The sequence below is a fragment of the Cervus canadensis genome, chromosome 1 (assembly GCF_019320065.1).
Source record: "Cervus canadensis isolate Bull #8, Minnesota chromosome 1, ASM1932006v1, whole genome shotgun sequence".
In the NCBI taxonomy this organism is placed as follows: Eukaryota; Metazoa; Chordata; class Mammalia; order Artiodactyla; family Cervidae; genus Cervus; species Cervus canadensis.
This window is the reverse complement of record NC_057386.1, coordinates 89,277,597-89,292,183: the sequence shown is the minus strand read 5'-3', so window position 1 is coordinate 89,292,183 and position 14,587 is coordinate 89,277,597. Positions and strand designations below refer to the sequence as shown.

The 14,587-nt window shown below is 37.0% G+C and overlaps 2 long non-coding RNA genes across 2 annotated transcripts; one reads left to right on the top strand and one right to left on the bottom strand.

Moving 5' to 3' along the window:
- The first annotated feature begins 5,043 nt into the window (after positions 1-5,043).
- Positions 5,044-10,632, top strand: LOC122455079. The gene is made up of 3 exons (XR_006273585.1): positions 5,044-5,057; positions 6,978-6,980; positions 10,485-10,632. It is a non-coding gene; the product is annotated as an uncharacterized LOC122455079 (long non-coding RNA).
- Positions 8,548-13,824, bottom strand: LOC122455122. The gene is made up of 3 exons (XR_006273598.1): positions 13,786-13,824; positions 10,920-10,925; positions 8,548-8,715 (listed from the first exon to the last, which is right to left on the bottom strand). It is a non-coding gene; the product is annotated as an uncharacterized LOC122455122 (long non-coding RNA).
- Positions 13,825-14,587: the final 763 nt, after the last annotated feature.

Genomic DNA, 14,587 nt, shown 5'->3' with positions numbered 1-14,587 from the left:
AAAAAAGGATGTAGAACAGGATATAAGTGTAAGTAATTTAATGGAAATACAATTACTAATGATACAGATTGCCAAATGGAATTCTCTTGTCTCCAGAAGCTGTGTTTACTGCCTTTTTCCAAAGTGACTTAATGGATTTTTAAAACCATGTCTTCAGTTACATTGTTCTTATTAAATGGAAACTTTAATTTTAAGCTTCTCCTGATTCCATTTAATGGAAAAGTCTCCTTTGCATAATCCCACAGCTTTTCTTTATTGGAAATATCTTTTGTAAAATTTTGCTCTGTACTTATAGTTGATGGAAGAATTTTGAAAAATGTTCTTCCATCAACTACAAGTACATTTCAACCATAAGTCTTGCTCCTTATTTAGGTATATTACTGGAATTACCTCTGTTAAACAGCTCCAGATTTCTCGAAAGTTATAAGATTTAATTAAGGGAAGAGAGTGCATTATGACATAAAAGATTTTTAAAAACATATTTTCAAAATAAAATTTCCATATATTTGTTCAATAAATATGTGTTGAGTGCCTACTATCTGCCAGGCTAAGGATCAAGAATTGGAATTACATAGATACATAAGATTCCTAGATTATTCCCATATGAACTATTTTTTGTTCTACACTTTGAGAATTTCTGCCTACAAAATTAAAGCTTTATTGTCTGAGCTGCAATAACTTTATTATAATTAACACTTTTTGAAAATAGTGAAAACTCAGCATTCACAAAACTAAGATCATGGCATCCATTCCCATCACTTAATGGTAAATAGATGGGGAAACAAACGAAACAGTGACAGACTTCATTTTCTTGGACTCCAAAATCACTGCAGATGGTGACTGCAGCCATGAAATGAAAAGATGCTTGCTCCTTGGAAGAAATGCTATGACAAACCTAGACAGCATATTAAAAAGCAGATATATCATTTTTCCGACAAATGTCCATATAGTCAAAGCTATGGTTTTTGCAGTCGTCATGTATGGATGTGCGAGTTGGACCATGAAGAAGGCTGAACATTGAAGAATTGATGCTTTTGAACTGTGGTGCTGGAGAAGACTCTTGAGAGTCCCTAGGACTGCAAGGAGATCCAACCACAATCCTAAAGGAAATCAGTCCTGAATATTCATTGGAATGACTGACGCTGAAGCTCCAATACTCGGCCACCTGATGCAAAGAACTGACTCATTGGAAAAGACCCTGATGTGGGGAAAGACTGAAGGCAAGAGAAGGGGATGACAGAGGATTATATATTTGGATGGCATCACCAACGCAATGGACATGAGTTTGAGCAAGCTCTGGGGAATGGTGAAGGACAGGGAAGCCTGGCATGCTACAGTCAATGGAATTGCAAAGGGTCAGACACAACTGAGTGACTGAACAATAACAACATCAGTAAATATAGCATTAATGTGTATGATTCAAAACAGCATATATATTATCTCTTCTTTCATATGGAACTCAAGTGACAGAAATGAATAAAAATGATAATTATGTAAATTAAACACAACCAGGGAAAGAATTGAATGACTCAACTGCTGAAAAATATTTTTTTTCCATTAATATAGATAAAAATAGAAAACATATAGAAAGAGAATGGTGGAGGTGTGATAAGGTTCTCAGGAAACCAAAATTAGGAAGGAGAAGAGACCAACAATCTGTCCAGGCAAAGCTCTGGACAACAGCTCTGGAAAAGGTCTTCATTTCTTTTTTCCCTGAGTGACATTTGACTCAGAAATATTAAATGTGTTGGATGGTTGAATTGAATTAATGGATCTGAAAGCATAGGGATTAGTTTAAGTTTTGTAAATGGAACAGTTGACACTTTTCACTACCCACACCAAATTCCACCATCAGTCTTAACCAGCAACAAGTATCAACTCCCCAGAACTACTCCCCACAAAAAATGATCACAGATTTTCTGGGGGAAAACTAGGATTTCTAACATGGATTTGATGTACTAATCAATATATCTGTATTTTGCTTTTTTGAGCTAAATGTGCAAGATTCGATTTCCATTTTCTTTAAAATGAAGACTATCAGTCAAGAAACTTAACCCATAGAAATAGTTAACCATTAGCTTTTATGTTGCATTATTTTAAATATAAAGGTCAAAAATGAAAACTAAAATTTGTGAAAAGCTTAGAGATGACATTTAACAACAGTTACCAAAAACATTACTTCAGATGAAACAGAAGTAATTCAGAAAACAAACTTTAAAAATACTATTACTTGATAACTTGAAAGAAATTGAAGAAAATACTGCATTACTACCCCACCACCTCAAAAACAAAATGGGAGCTAAAAGTGATTGCCTAGAGAAGTGTCACCCAGGATGAGGACAAATGGGGCCAAACATGATATTTTTCATTTTAGTCTTGTCTGAACTATTTAATTTTGCTCATATGGAACTATTAATTTGATTTAGAATTAAGTAATTGATAATTTCCCCACAGCAAATTCTTACACATTTCAAACTCTTCTTCGTGGTTATTTCAGTCAATATAATGTTGCAGATACGCCAGATTTTTAATGAATATTACCTTGCTGCTTATTTAAAATGTCTAAATTGCATATGTCAAATGCAAGTTATGGTCACCGTCTGCTATTCTACTCCTTCTCCTTAAACCTGGTCCTTTCCAGAGTTCTGAATCACGTGGAAGGTCTCCACCACCTGTTCAGCATAAGGATGAGAAACTAGAATCCTAGGCAATATTCTTAACATATTCTTCCACGTACTCTTGCACAGTGAATCCATCATCAAGTATCATCTTGACTCTTCAAATAATTTGTCTATCTGAATGTCTGTGCTTAAGTAAAGTGAAAGTGTTAGTCGCTTAGTCCTGTTTGACTCTTTGTCACCCCAGGCTAAAGTATTCATCGTTTCTTACAGTGGCTATTGTAATGACCTCCTGCTTGGTTTATTAGAATCTTTTTTCTCATGCTTTTCTCCTTTGGCATTTCCACTACAGCCAGCATCATCTTTTTCAGAGTACATTTCCCATGTTTCTCCCCTCCTTCTTAAGGAAATTGCATACATCGTTTCATCTTCTTGGAAATAGTTCTATTCTCCCTTCTTGTCTAGTTAACGTTTACACATCCTTTAGATATAAACTCAATATTGGGTCTTTTTAATTAGGTCACATTATTGGAACTTTTTCGTTCTGTACAGTGACAGCCAGTACTCTGATACTTCCCTCCTCAGCACTTAACTTGTAGGCATTTAGACACTGATTTAATTATTATTCCTTTATAGCACTCTACCATAAGCTTCACAATAGAGGGGATCACGTAAAATCTGTTCATCACTTCATTCCTACGTTTTGAAGAGTGTCTTGTTTATAATAAATGGTGAAGAAATATTATTGAATAAATTGACTATTTACAAAGCATGATTAGTTTACTCAAAAAGTTACAAAAACAAACAGCCACGGTTCCTGTCATACGTTTTCTCAATTTGTGATGTGTTTTCTCTTTCAAAATTTTCTGAAACAGTCCAATTTTTATTCTTTATAATATGATATTGCCCTTTATGGCTTTTTTCCCTAGAAAACAGCCCATTTCTACCAGACATTTAAACTTATTAATGGGAAATTAGTATATATTATTTTTCTTTGTTTCCATAGTTGTGATTTTCCATCTTTCTTTTTTTCATCTCTCTCTCTTCCCTTAAATTTGAGGAGTTAATTATATAATTAATGAAGTTAAGAGAACTCGAAGTTAAGAGAATTTTGCTGGTTATATCACTTTCACCCTGCATCTTTTTTTAATGATTTATTTATTTTTTATTTTGGATATTTGATTTAAAATGTCTTACTTTCAGGTGTATGGCAAAGTGATTTAGTTATATATGTATCTAGTACTGAGTAGCATTCCCTGTGCTAATCAGTAGGTGCTTGTTGATTATCTATTTTATATATAGTACTGTGTATATGTTAATCCCAACCTCCTAGGGGTTATCCCTAGCCCCACCTTTTCCATTTGGTAACCATAAGTTTTCTAAGTCTGTGAATCTGTTTCTATTTTGTAAATAAATTCATTTGTATTAAAAAATCATTCTTTAGATTCCAAATATAAGTGATATCATGATATTTGTCTTTTTCTGTCTGACTTACTTCACTTAATATGATAATCTCTAGATCCATCCATGTTGTGGAAATGACATTATGTCATTCTTTTTATAGCTGAGTAATATTTCATTACATATGTACCACATCTTTTTTATCCATTCCTCTGTTGGTGGACATTTAGGTTGCTTCCATGCATTGGCTATTGTAAAGAGTGCTGCAGTGAACATTTGGGTGAATATATCTTTTTGAAGTTTAGTTTTCACAGATATATGCCCAAGAATGATATTGCTGGATTATATGTTAGCTCTGTTTTTAGCTTTTAAGAACCCCCCATATTGTTCTCCAAAGTGGTTGTACCAATTTACCTTCCCGCAGTGTAAAAGCGTTCCCTTTTTTCTCTCCAAACCTTTCTAGCACTTACTGTTTGCAGACTTTTTGATGACGGCCATTCTGACGAGTGTGAGGTGAAACCTCATTGTAGTTTTGATTTGCATTTCTCTAACAAGAAGCAGTGTTGAGCATCTTTTCATGTGCTTTTTGGCCATCTGTATGTCTTCTTTCAGGAAGATCCCCTGGAGAAGGTCATGGCAACCCCCTCGAGTATTCTTGCCTGGAGAATGCCTTGGACAGAAGAGCCTGGCAGGCTGTAGTCTAAGGGGTCACAAAGATTTGGACATGACTGAGCAACTGACACATATCTTCTTTGGAGAAATGTCTATCTAGATATTCTGCCCATTTTTTGATTGGGCTGGTTGTGAAGTTTTTTGATATTAAGCTGCATGAGCTGTTTATACATTTTGAAGATTAATCTCTTGTTGGTCTCAACATTTGGGAATATTTTCTCTCATTTTGTGGGATGCCTTTGTTTTGTTTATGGTTTCCTTTGCTGTGCAAAAGCTTTTAAGTTCAATTAGGTCCCATCTGTTTGTTTTTATTTTCATTGCTCTAGGATGTGAATTCAAGATATTTCTGCAATTTATGTCCTAGTGGTCTGTCTATACTGTCCTCTAAGAGTTTTATAGTATCAGGTTTTATGTTTAGGTCTTTAATCCATTTTGAGTTTATTTTTTGTATAAGATTAGAGAGTGTTCTAATTTCATGCGGTTATCCAGTTTTCTCAGCATCACGTATTGACAAGACTGTATTTTCTCTATCTTATATTCTTGCCACTTTTGTGTAGACCATAGTGGTGTGGGTTTATTATTGGGTTTTCTTTTCTGTTCTGTTGACCCATAAGCCTGTCTTTGTGCCAGTACCATAAGACGTTGATTACTGGAGCTTTATAGTATAGTCTGAAGTCAGGGAGTATGATTATTCCAACTGTGTTTTTCCTCCTCCAGACTGCTTTGGCTACTGGGGATCTTTTGGGTTTCCATACAAATTTTAAGATTTTTTGCTTTAGATCGGCAAAAAATGATACTGAAAATCTGATTGGGATTGCTTTGGATCTGGAGATTATCTTGGGTAGTATAGTCATTTTAAACAATATTAGTTCTTCCAATTGTCAATTTGTATTGACAATTGTCAATTTTTATATTTTATATATAGATCCTATTAGATTCTTCCAAGAAACAATCATGTTGTCTCTGAATAGTAGAAAATATATTTCATCCTTACAGTCACATTCATTATGTTTTTTTCTGGCTTTTATTGTTCTGACTTCGACCTCCAATAAATGTTTAATAAAATTTGTAATGGTACATATCCTTGTTTCTTCTCAGTCTCAAGGTAACAGTTTATAATATTTTATTAATGAAAATTTCCAAGTAAACAAAGAATTGAAAGAATTATATGTAAAAAAGCTATATCTTAACACCTAGACTATACAATTAATATTTTAATATATTTGCTTGTAACCAGTTTATCCAGCTCTCAACCCCTCCATTCATCCATCAATTGAACTTATTTGTATTGCACTTCAAAGTAATTTCAGATCAGTAAATTTCAGCTATTAAAGTAGAATTAAATATTTTACAGAGCGTTTTGAAGTAAAAATTACTCATGTGTGGCAAGGCACAAGTCTAAGTTTACTGTTATATAAGTAAAATAAGATGTACTCTGACAAGAACATATATCTGTGTAACACAAATTTCCATCAAGATATAAAGCAACACCACAAACCAGGAAGTTGCCTTATATGCCTTTCCAGTCCATTAATACCCTCACTTTCTCTCCCCCAAGTTCGCCTATTCTTCTAATTCTCTTTACCACAGGTTAGTTTTATCTTTCCTACAAATTTATGTAAAATCAATAGTACTCTTTTGGGTTGTGTTTGAGACTTTAGGACTTTTTGTTGAGGAGGAGTATTCCATTGCTTGACTATGATGAATTTTACTCATTTTGCTCTGGGTGAACAACTAATGTGATTCTGTGTTTAGTTATTGTCAATAAATTTATTCCTGCTTTATTGACTATGCCAAAGCCTTTGACGATGTGGATCACAATAAACTGGAAACTTCTGAAAGAGATGGGAATACCAGACCACCTGATCTGCCTCTTGAGAAACCAGTATGCAGGTCAGGAAGCAACAGTTAGAACTGGACATGGAACAGACTGGTTCCAAATAGGAAAAGGAGTACGTCAAGGCCGCATATTGTCACCCTGCTTATTTAACTTATATGAAGAGTACATCATGAGAAATGCTGGGCTGAATGAAGCACAAGCTGGAATCAAGATTGCCAGGAGAAATACCTCTAACATCAGATATGCAGATGACACTGCCCTTATGGCAGAAATTGAAGAAGAACTAAACAGCCTCTTGATGAAAGTGAAAGAGGAGAATGAAAAAGTTGGCTTAAAGCTCAACATTCAGAAAACTAAGATCATGGCATCCAGTCCCATCACTTCATGGCAAACAGATGGGGAAACAGTGGCTGACTTTATTTTTTGGGGCCCCAAAATCACTGCAGATGGTGACTGCAGCCATGAAATTAAGACACTTACTCCTTGGAAGGACAGTTATGACCATCCTAGATAGCATATTAAAAAGCAGAGACATTACTTTCCCGACAAAGGTCTGTCTAGTCAAGGTTATGGTTTTCCAGTGGTCATGTATGGATGTGAGAGTTGGACTGTGAAGAAAGCTGAGCACCGAAGAATTGATGCTTTCAAACTGTGGTGTTGGAGAAGACTCTTGAGAGTCCCTTGGACTGTAAGGAGATGCAACCAGTCCATCCTAAAGGAAATCAGTCCCGGGTGTTCATTGGAAGGACTGATGTTGAAGCTGAAGCTCCAATATTTTGTCCACCTGATGTGAATAGCTGACCCATTTGAAAAGACCCTGATGTTGGGAAAGATGGAAGGCAGGAGGAGAAGGGAATGACAGAGGATGAGATGGCTGGATGGCATCACTGACTCAATGGACACGAGTTTGGGTAAACTCCAGGAGTTTGTGATGGACAGGGAGGCCTGGCGAGCTGCAACTCATGGGGTTGCAAAGAGTCGGACACGACTGAGTGACTGAACTGAACTGATTTTATTTTCATAAATAAATATGTCATTGTTTTCCTTGTGATTTTATGGATGTATGTTTTTATTTTGGGGTTGTAAATAATTAGGTTTAGAATAATTTGAATAGGTAGCAATGTGTTTATGAGGACTTCCCATGTGGTGCTGTTGATAACCCGCCTGCCAGTAGAGAAGAGATGTAAAGGACCTGGGTTCAATACCTGGGTCATGAAGATTCCCTGGAGGAGAGCATGGCAACACACTCCAGTATTCTTGCCTGGAGAATACGTCTGTCCATGGATTTATGTATGCATAACTTTTTACAGTCCCATGAAAAATGTTGGAAAGTTTGAGTTGCTCTATATTCTTGACAATACATGAAATTTCAGCCTTTTAATTATTCAGGGGAATATGTAATAGTGTTTAGGTGTGATTTTAAGTTGCATTTATCTGAAGATGAATGAAATTAAACACATTTCCATATACTTTTATCCTGTGTAAAGCAGCATCCTTTGTAAAGTATCCATTTAAACCTGTACTTATTTTTACTGGTAAATGATCAGTGTTCTTTATATATGTATATATATACCCTAAATAGCAGTCCTGTCTCAGATATCTATACTGTGGATATTCCCCTGGTGTCTTGCCTATTCACTTATTTTTAAAGCATTTGCTTGATGACCAGAGAGTTTTGTCTTTTTTTTTTTTTTTCAGTAAGGTATCTATATATTTTTAGTACTTTATTATTTTATGTAATTGCTTAATGGTGTCCTGACTTTTGTTGTTGTTGTTGTGCAGTTTCTCAGTCATGTCCGACCCTATGTGACCCCATGGACTGCAGCACACCAGGCTTCCCTGTCCTTCATTATCTCCAGGAGTTTGCCCAAACTGATGTCCACTGAGTCGGGGATGCCACTTAACCATCTCATGCTCTGTTGTCCCCTTCTCCATCTGCCCTCAGACTTTCCCAGCATCAGTGTCTTTTCCAATGAGTCTGCTCTTTGCATCAGGTGGCAAAAGTATTGGAGCTTCAGCATCAGTCCTTCCAATGAATATTCAGGATTGATTTCCTTTAGGATTGCTTGGTTTGATTCTCTTGCTGTCCCAGGGACTCTCAAGAGTCTTGTCCAGCATCACAATTCGAAATTTATCAATTCTTCAACTCCAAGCCTTCTTTATGGTCCAAATCTCACATCCATACTAGAGAAATCATAGCTTTGATTACACAGACCTCTGTTGGCAAAGTGATGTCTCCTCTTCCCTGGTGGCTCAGGCAGTAAAGAATCCACCTGCAAAGTGGGAGATCTGAGTTTGATCCCTGTGCTGGAAAGATCCCCTGGAGGAAGGTATGGCAACCCACTCCAGTATTCCTGATTGGAGAATACCCATGGACAGGGGAGCCTGGCGGGTTACAGTCCACCAGGTCTCAAAAAGCTAGACTTGACGGAGTGACTAAGCACAGCACAGAACAGATTTGCCATGGTTTTTTCTTCCAAGGGCTTCCCTGGTGGTCTGACAGTAAAGCGTCTCCCTGCAATGCAGGAGACGCAGGTTCAATCCCTGGGTTGGGAAGATCCCCTGGAGAAGGAAATGGAAACCCACTCCAGTATTCTTGCCTGGAAAATCCCATGGTCGGAGAAACCTGATAGGTTACAGTCCATGGGGTTGCAAAGAATCTGACAGGACTAAACAACTTCACTTTCACTTTTCTTCCAAGGAGCAAGCAGCTTTTAATTTCAATGTTGCAGTCACTGTTAGAAGTGATTCTGGAGCCAAGAAAATAAAGACTTCACTGTTTCCATTTTGTCCCAATCTATTTGCCATGAAGGGTTTCCTAGTAGCTCAGCTGGTAAAGAGTCTGCTGTGATGAAGGAGATCCTGGTTCATTTCCTGGGTGTCAGGAAGATCCCCTGGGGAAGTGATAGGCTACCTACTCAGGTATTATTAGGCTTCCCTGGTGGCTCAGTAGGTAAAGAATCCACCTGCAAAGTGAGAGATGTGGGTTTGATCCCTGAGTTGGGAAGATCCCCTGGAGGAAGGCATGGCAACCCACTCCGGTATTCCTGCCTGGAGAAACCCCATGGACAGAGGAGCCTGGCAAGCTGCAATCCATGGGGTCATAAAGAGTCAGATATGACTGAGAGACTAAGCATGTTTCCCATGAAGTGACTGGACTGGATGCCATGATCGTAACTTTTTGAACACTGACTTTTAAGCCAGCTTTTTCACTCTCCTCATTCACCTTCATCTCGAGGCTCTTTAGTTCCTCTTTGCTTTCTGCCATAAGGGTGGTGTCATCTGCTTATCGGAGATTATTGACATCTCTCCCAGCAATCTTGTTTTCAGCTTGTGAATCATCAGGCTGGCATGTCATATGATGTACTCTACGTACAAGTTAAATAATCAAAGTGACATATTTCTTTCCCAAGTTTGAACTAGTCCATTTTTCCATGTCCAGTTCTAACTCTTGCTTGACCTGCTTCAGGTTTCTCATGAGGCCAGGGAGGTGGTCTGATATTCCCATATCTTTCAGAATTTTCCACATTTTGTTGTGATCCACACAGATAAAGGCTTTAGCATACTTAGTAAAGCATATGTTTTCCTGGAATTCTTGTTTTTCTATGATCCAGTGGATGTTGGTAGTTTGACCTCTGGTTCCTCTGCCTTTTATAAATCCAGCTTCTACATCTGGAAGTTCTTGGTTCATGTACTTTTTGGAGCTAGCTTGACGGGTTTTGAGTATTACCTTGTTAGCATGTGAAATGAGTGCAATTGTGCAGTAGTTTGAACATTCTTTGCATTGCCATTCTTTGGGATAGGAATAAAAACTGATCTTTTCCAATCCTGTGGCCACTGCTAAGTTTTCCAAAATTGCTAACATATGGAGTGTAGCACTTTAACAGCATCATCTTTTAGGATTTGAAATAGATCAACTGGAATTCCCATCACCTCCACATCTTAGTTCATAGCTCCCTAAGATCCACTTGACCTTGCATGCCAGGATGTCTGGCTCTAAGTGAGTGATCACACCATCGTGATTATCTGGGTCATGAAGATCTTTTTTATACAGTGCTTCTGTGTATTCTTGCCACCTCTTCTTAATCTCTTCTGCTTCTCTTAGGTCCCTTGTTTCTGTCCTTTATTGTACTCATATTTGTGTGAAATGTTCCCTTGGTGTATCTTGAAGAGATGTCTAGTTTTTCTCATTCTATTGTTTTCCTCTGTTTCTTTGCATTATTCACTTAAGGCTTTCTTTTCTCTCCTTCCTATTCTTTGGAGATCTGCATTCAGATGGGTATGTCTTTCCTTTTTGCTTCTCTTCTTTTTTCAGCTATTTGTAAGGCCTCCTCTGACAACCACTTTGCCTTCTTACATTTATTTCTCTTGGGGATAGTTTTGGTCACCACCACCTGTTCAATGTTACAAGCCTCTGCCCATAGCTCATCAGGCAGTCTATCAGATCTAATCCCTTCAATCTATTTGTCACTCCCACCATATAACCATAAGGGATTTGTTTTAGGTCATAACTGAATGGCTTAGTGGTTTTCCCTACTTTCTTCAATTTAAGTCTAAATTTTGCAATACAGAGCTCATGATCTGAGCAACAGTCAGCTCCAGGTCTTGTTTTTTTTTGACTGTATAGAGGTTCTCCATCTTCAGTTGCAAAGAATATAATCATCTGATTTTGGAATTGACTGTCTGGTGATGTCCATGTGTAGTGTCATCTCTTATGTTGTTTTGAAGATGTTTACCATAACCAATGTGTTCTCTTGGCAAAACTCTATTAGCCTTTGCCCTGCTTCATTTTGTACTCTGAGGCCAAACCTGCCTATTACTGTAGAAATCTCTTGACTTCCTACTTTTGCGTTCCAGTCCCCTATGATGAAATGGACATCTTTTTTGGTGTTAGTTGTATAAGGTCTTGTAGGTCTTCATAGAACTGTTCATCTTCAGCTTCTTTAGCATTACTGGTTGGAGCATAGACTTGGATTACTGTGATATTGAATGGTTTGCCTTCAAAACAAACAGATCATTCTGTCATTTTTGAGATTACATCAAAGTACTGCATTTTGGACTCTTGTTGACTGGGAGGGCTACCCATTTCTTTTAATGGATTCTTGCCCAGAGTAGTAGACATAATGGTCATCTGAATTACATTCACTCTTTTCCAGTTCCTAAAATGTTGATGTTCACTCTTGCCATCTCCTATTTGACCACATCCAATTTACCTTGATTCATGGAACTAACATTCCAGGTTCCTATGCAATATCATTCTTTCCAGTATTGGACTTTACTTTCACTACCAAACACGACCACATCTGGGGATCATTTCTGCTTTGGCTCAGCCTCTTCATTCTTTCTGGAGTTACTTCTCCACTCTTCTCTAGTAGCATATTTGACACCTTCTGACCTGGCAGACTCATCTTCAGTGTCATATCTTTTTGCCTTTTCATAGGGTTCTCATGGTAAGAATAATGAAGTAGTTTGCCATTCCCTTCTCCAGTGGACCATGTTCCTGTCTTAGAAACCTTTTTCTGCTGTTGAGTCAATCAGATATTTGCTCCTATTTTCTTCAAGAAAATTTTAGTTTTAGATAATATGTGTATTTTTATTTTGGGGATTTGATGTGAACTAGAGAAGGAAATGGCAACCCACTCCAGTATTCTTGCCTGGAGAATCCTGTGGACAGAGGAGCCTGGAGGGCTACTGTCCATACGGTCGCACAGAGTCAGACAAGACTGAAGTGACTTAGCATGCATGCATGCATTGGAGAAGGAAATGGCAACCCACTCCAGTATTCTTGCCTAGAGAATCTCAGGGACAGAAGAGCCTGGTGGGCTGCCGTCTCTGGGGTCACACAGAGTTGAACATGACTGAGGCGACTTAGCAGCAGCAGCATCACTAGACAAGGGCAAAATTGCTATGCTTAGGTAGATAAGACAACTAAAGAAAATTTGAGAGAGAACCATGAATCCAAGTTTCTGTTTGAAGACCTTCAATAGACACCTGCCATGAGATTCAGAAAGTGCCAGATCAAATGACTATCAAATTGTGAAATGGTTGTCAGAGCTCTGAAGGAAAGTAATAATGTATAATGAAATAATACATAATGTATAATGAAATAATGTATAATGAAATAATGAAATAGTGTAGCACTTTCTATAGAACTGCTGACCCTGAGGAAAATAATGTCTGAAAAACAGAGACTTCAATGATTCAGGATAAGAAGTCACTCAGAATAGTCACTTCTGAATATAAAGACATATTTGTATGCTTTCATCTAAATATTTTGTTTAAATTTTCCTTTTTATGTATGTATGACAATTGATAAAAAAAATAAATGTATAAGTAAATCTAAGTTAACTTTCAAGACATGTTTGTTTATTAAGAGCCTGCAGACTGGCATGTATATTCATTTTGCGCATTTGCAAAAATGAATGTTATTAAAAGTTCACAACATGAGGTAAAAGATGGAGAATATGTATGAAAGAATAACTGTATGTAAAGAGGCACAAATTTAAGCCAACCAACTCCTAAATATCAGATAATTACTAAACAGTACTGGGATCATGTTTCCAAAGCAAAATAATTTAAATAGGGAGAAAAGGAGATTTTATTTATTTTAATTTTAATTAAATTTTAAATGTTCTTAGGTATATAAGACAATAGTAATTTACACCTAATATGAAATCTATCAAAACTTCAGAAGCTTCTTTCATAATACATTTTGTATAATCCAAAAAGAAACATTTTGGTTTTTTTTTCTTTTTGATTGAAGTATAGCTGATTTCAAATGTGTTAGTTTCAGATGTACAGAAAACTGATTCAGTTATACATACACACGTATTTATATTTGTTGTTGTTGTTCAGTCACTAAGTTGTGTTCAACTCTTTGTGACCCCATGGTCACACCAGGCTTCCCTGTTCTTCACTGTCTCCCTGACCTTGCTCAAACTTAGGTCCATCGAGTCAGTGATGCTGTCCAACCATCTCTGTCATCCCCTTATATGTTTGCCTACAATCTTTTCCAACATCAGGTCTTTTGCAATGAGTTGGCTCTTCACATCAGGTGGCCAAAGTATTGGAGTTTCAGCTTCAGCATCAGTCCTTCCAATGAATATTCAGGGTTGATTTCCTTCAGGATTGACTGGTTTGATCTCTTTGAAGTTCAAGGGACTCTCAAGAGTCTTCTCCAGGATGCAATTTGAAAGCATCAATTCTTTGGCACTCAGCCTTCTCTATGGTCCAACTCTCATATCCGTACTTGACTAATGGAAAAATCATAGCATTGACTATATGGACCTTTGTTGGCAAAGTGATGTCTTTACTTTTTAATACACTGTTTAGGTTTGTCATAGCTTTCCTTCCAAGGAGCAATTGTCTTTTAATTTCATGACTGGATATATATATATGTGTGTGTGTGTGTGTGTGTGTAGGAACCTGCTGGCTATAGTCCATAGGGTCACAAAGAGTTGGACACAACTGAAGTGACTTAGCACACATGCACATACATATATATACACAAATACATATTCTTTTTCAGATACTTTTGCTTTTTAAGTTATTACAAACTATTGAGTATGGTTCCTGTGCTATACAGTAGGTCCATGGCAGTTATCTACTTTACACATAGCAGTGTGTATACATTAATCTCAGATTATCCCTCTCCCTGCCTCCTTGGTTACCACAGATTTGTTTTCTATATTTATGGATCTATTTATGTTTTGTCTATAACTTCACTTATATCATTTATTTTTTTTAGATTTGAAATATCACAAATATCATATTTGCCTTTCTCTCTCTGACTTACTTCACCTAGCATAATATTTAGGTCCATCCATGTTGCTGAATGGTATTATTTCATTCTTTTTTATGGATGAGTAATATTCCATTGTATATTTGTACCACATGTTTATCCATCCCTCTGTCATGGGCACTTGGGTTGCTTCTATTCCCTGGGTGTTGTAAATAGTGCTGCAACAACACTTTACATTCCCCACCAACAGTATAAGAAGGTTTCAAGGAGGAAAAAAAAAAATCAAGAATTCTTGTTCTTAGGAACAAATAGCAA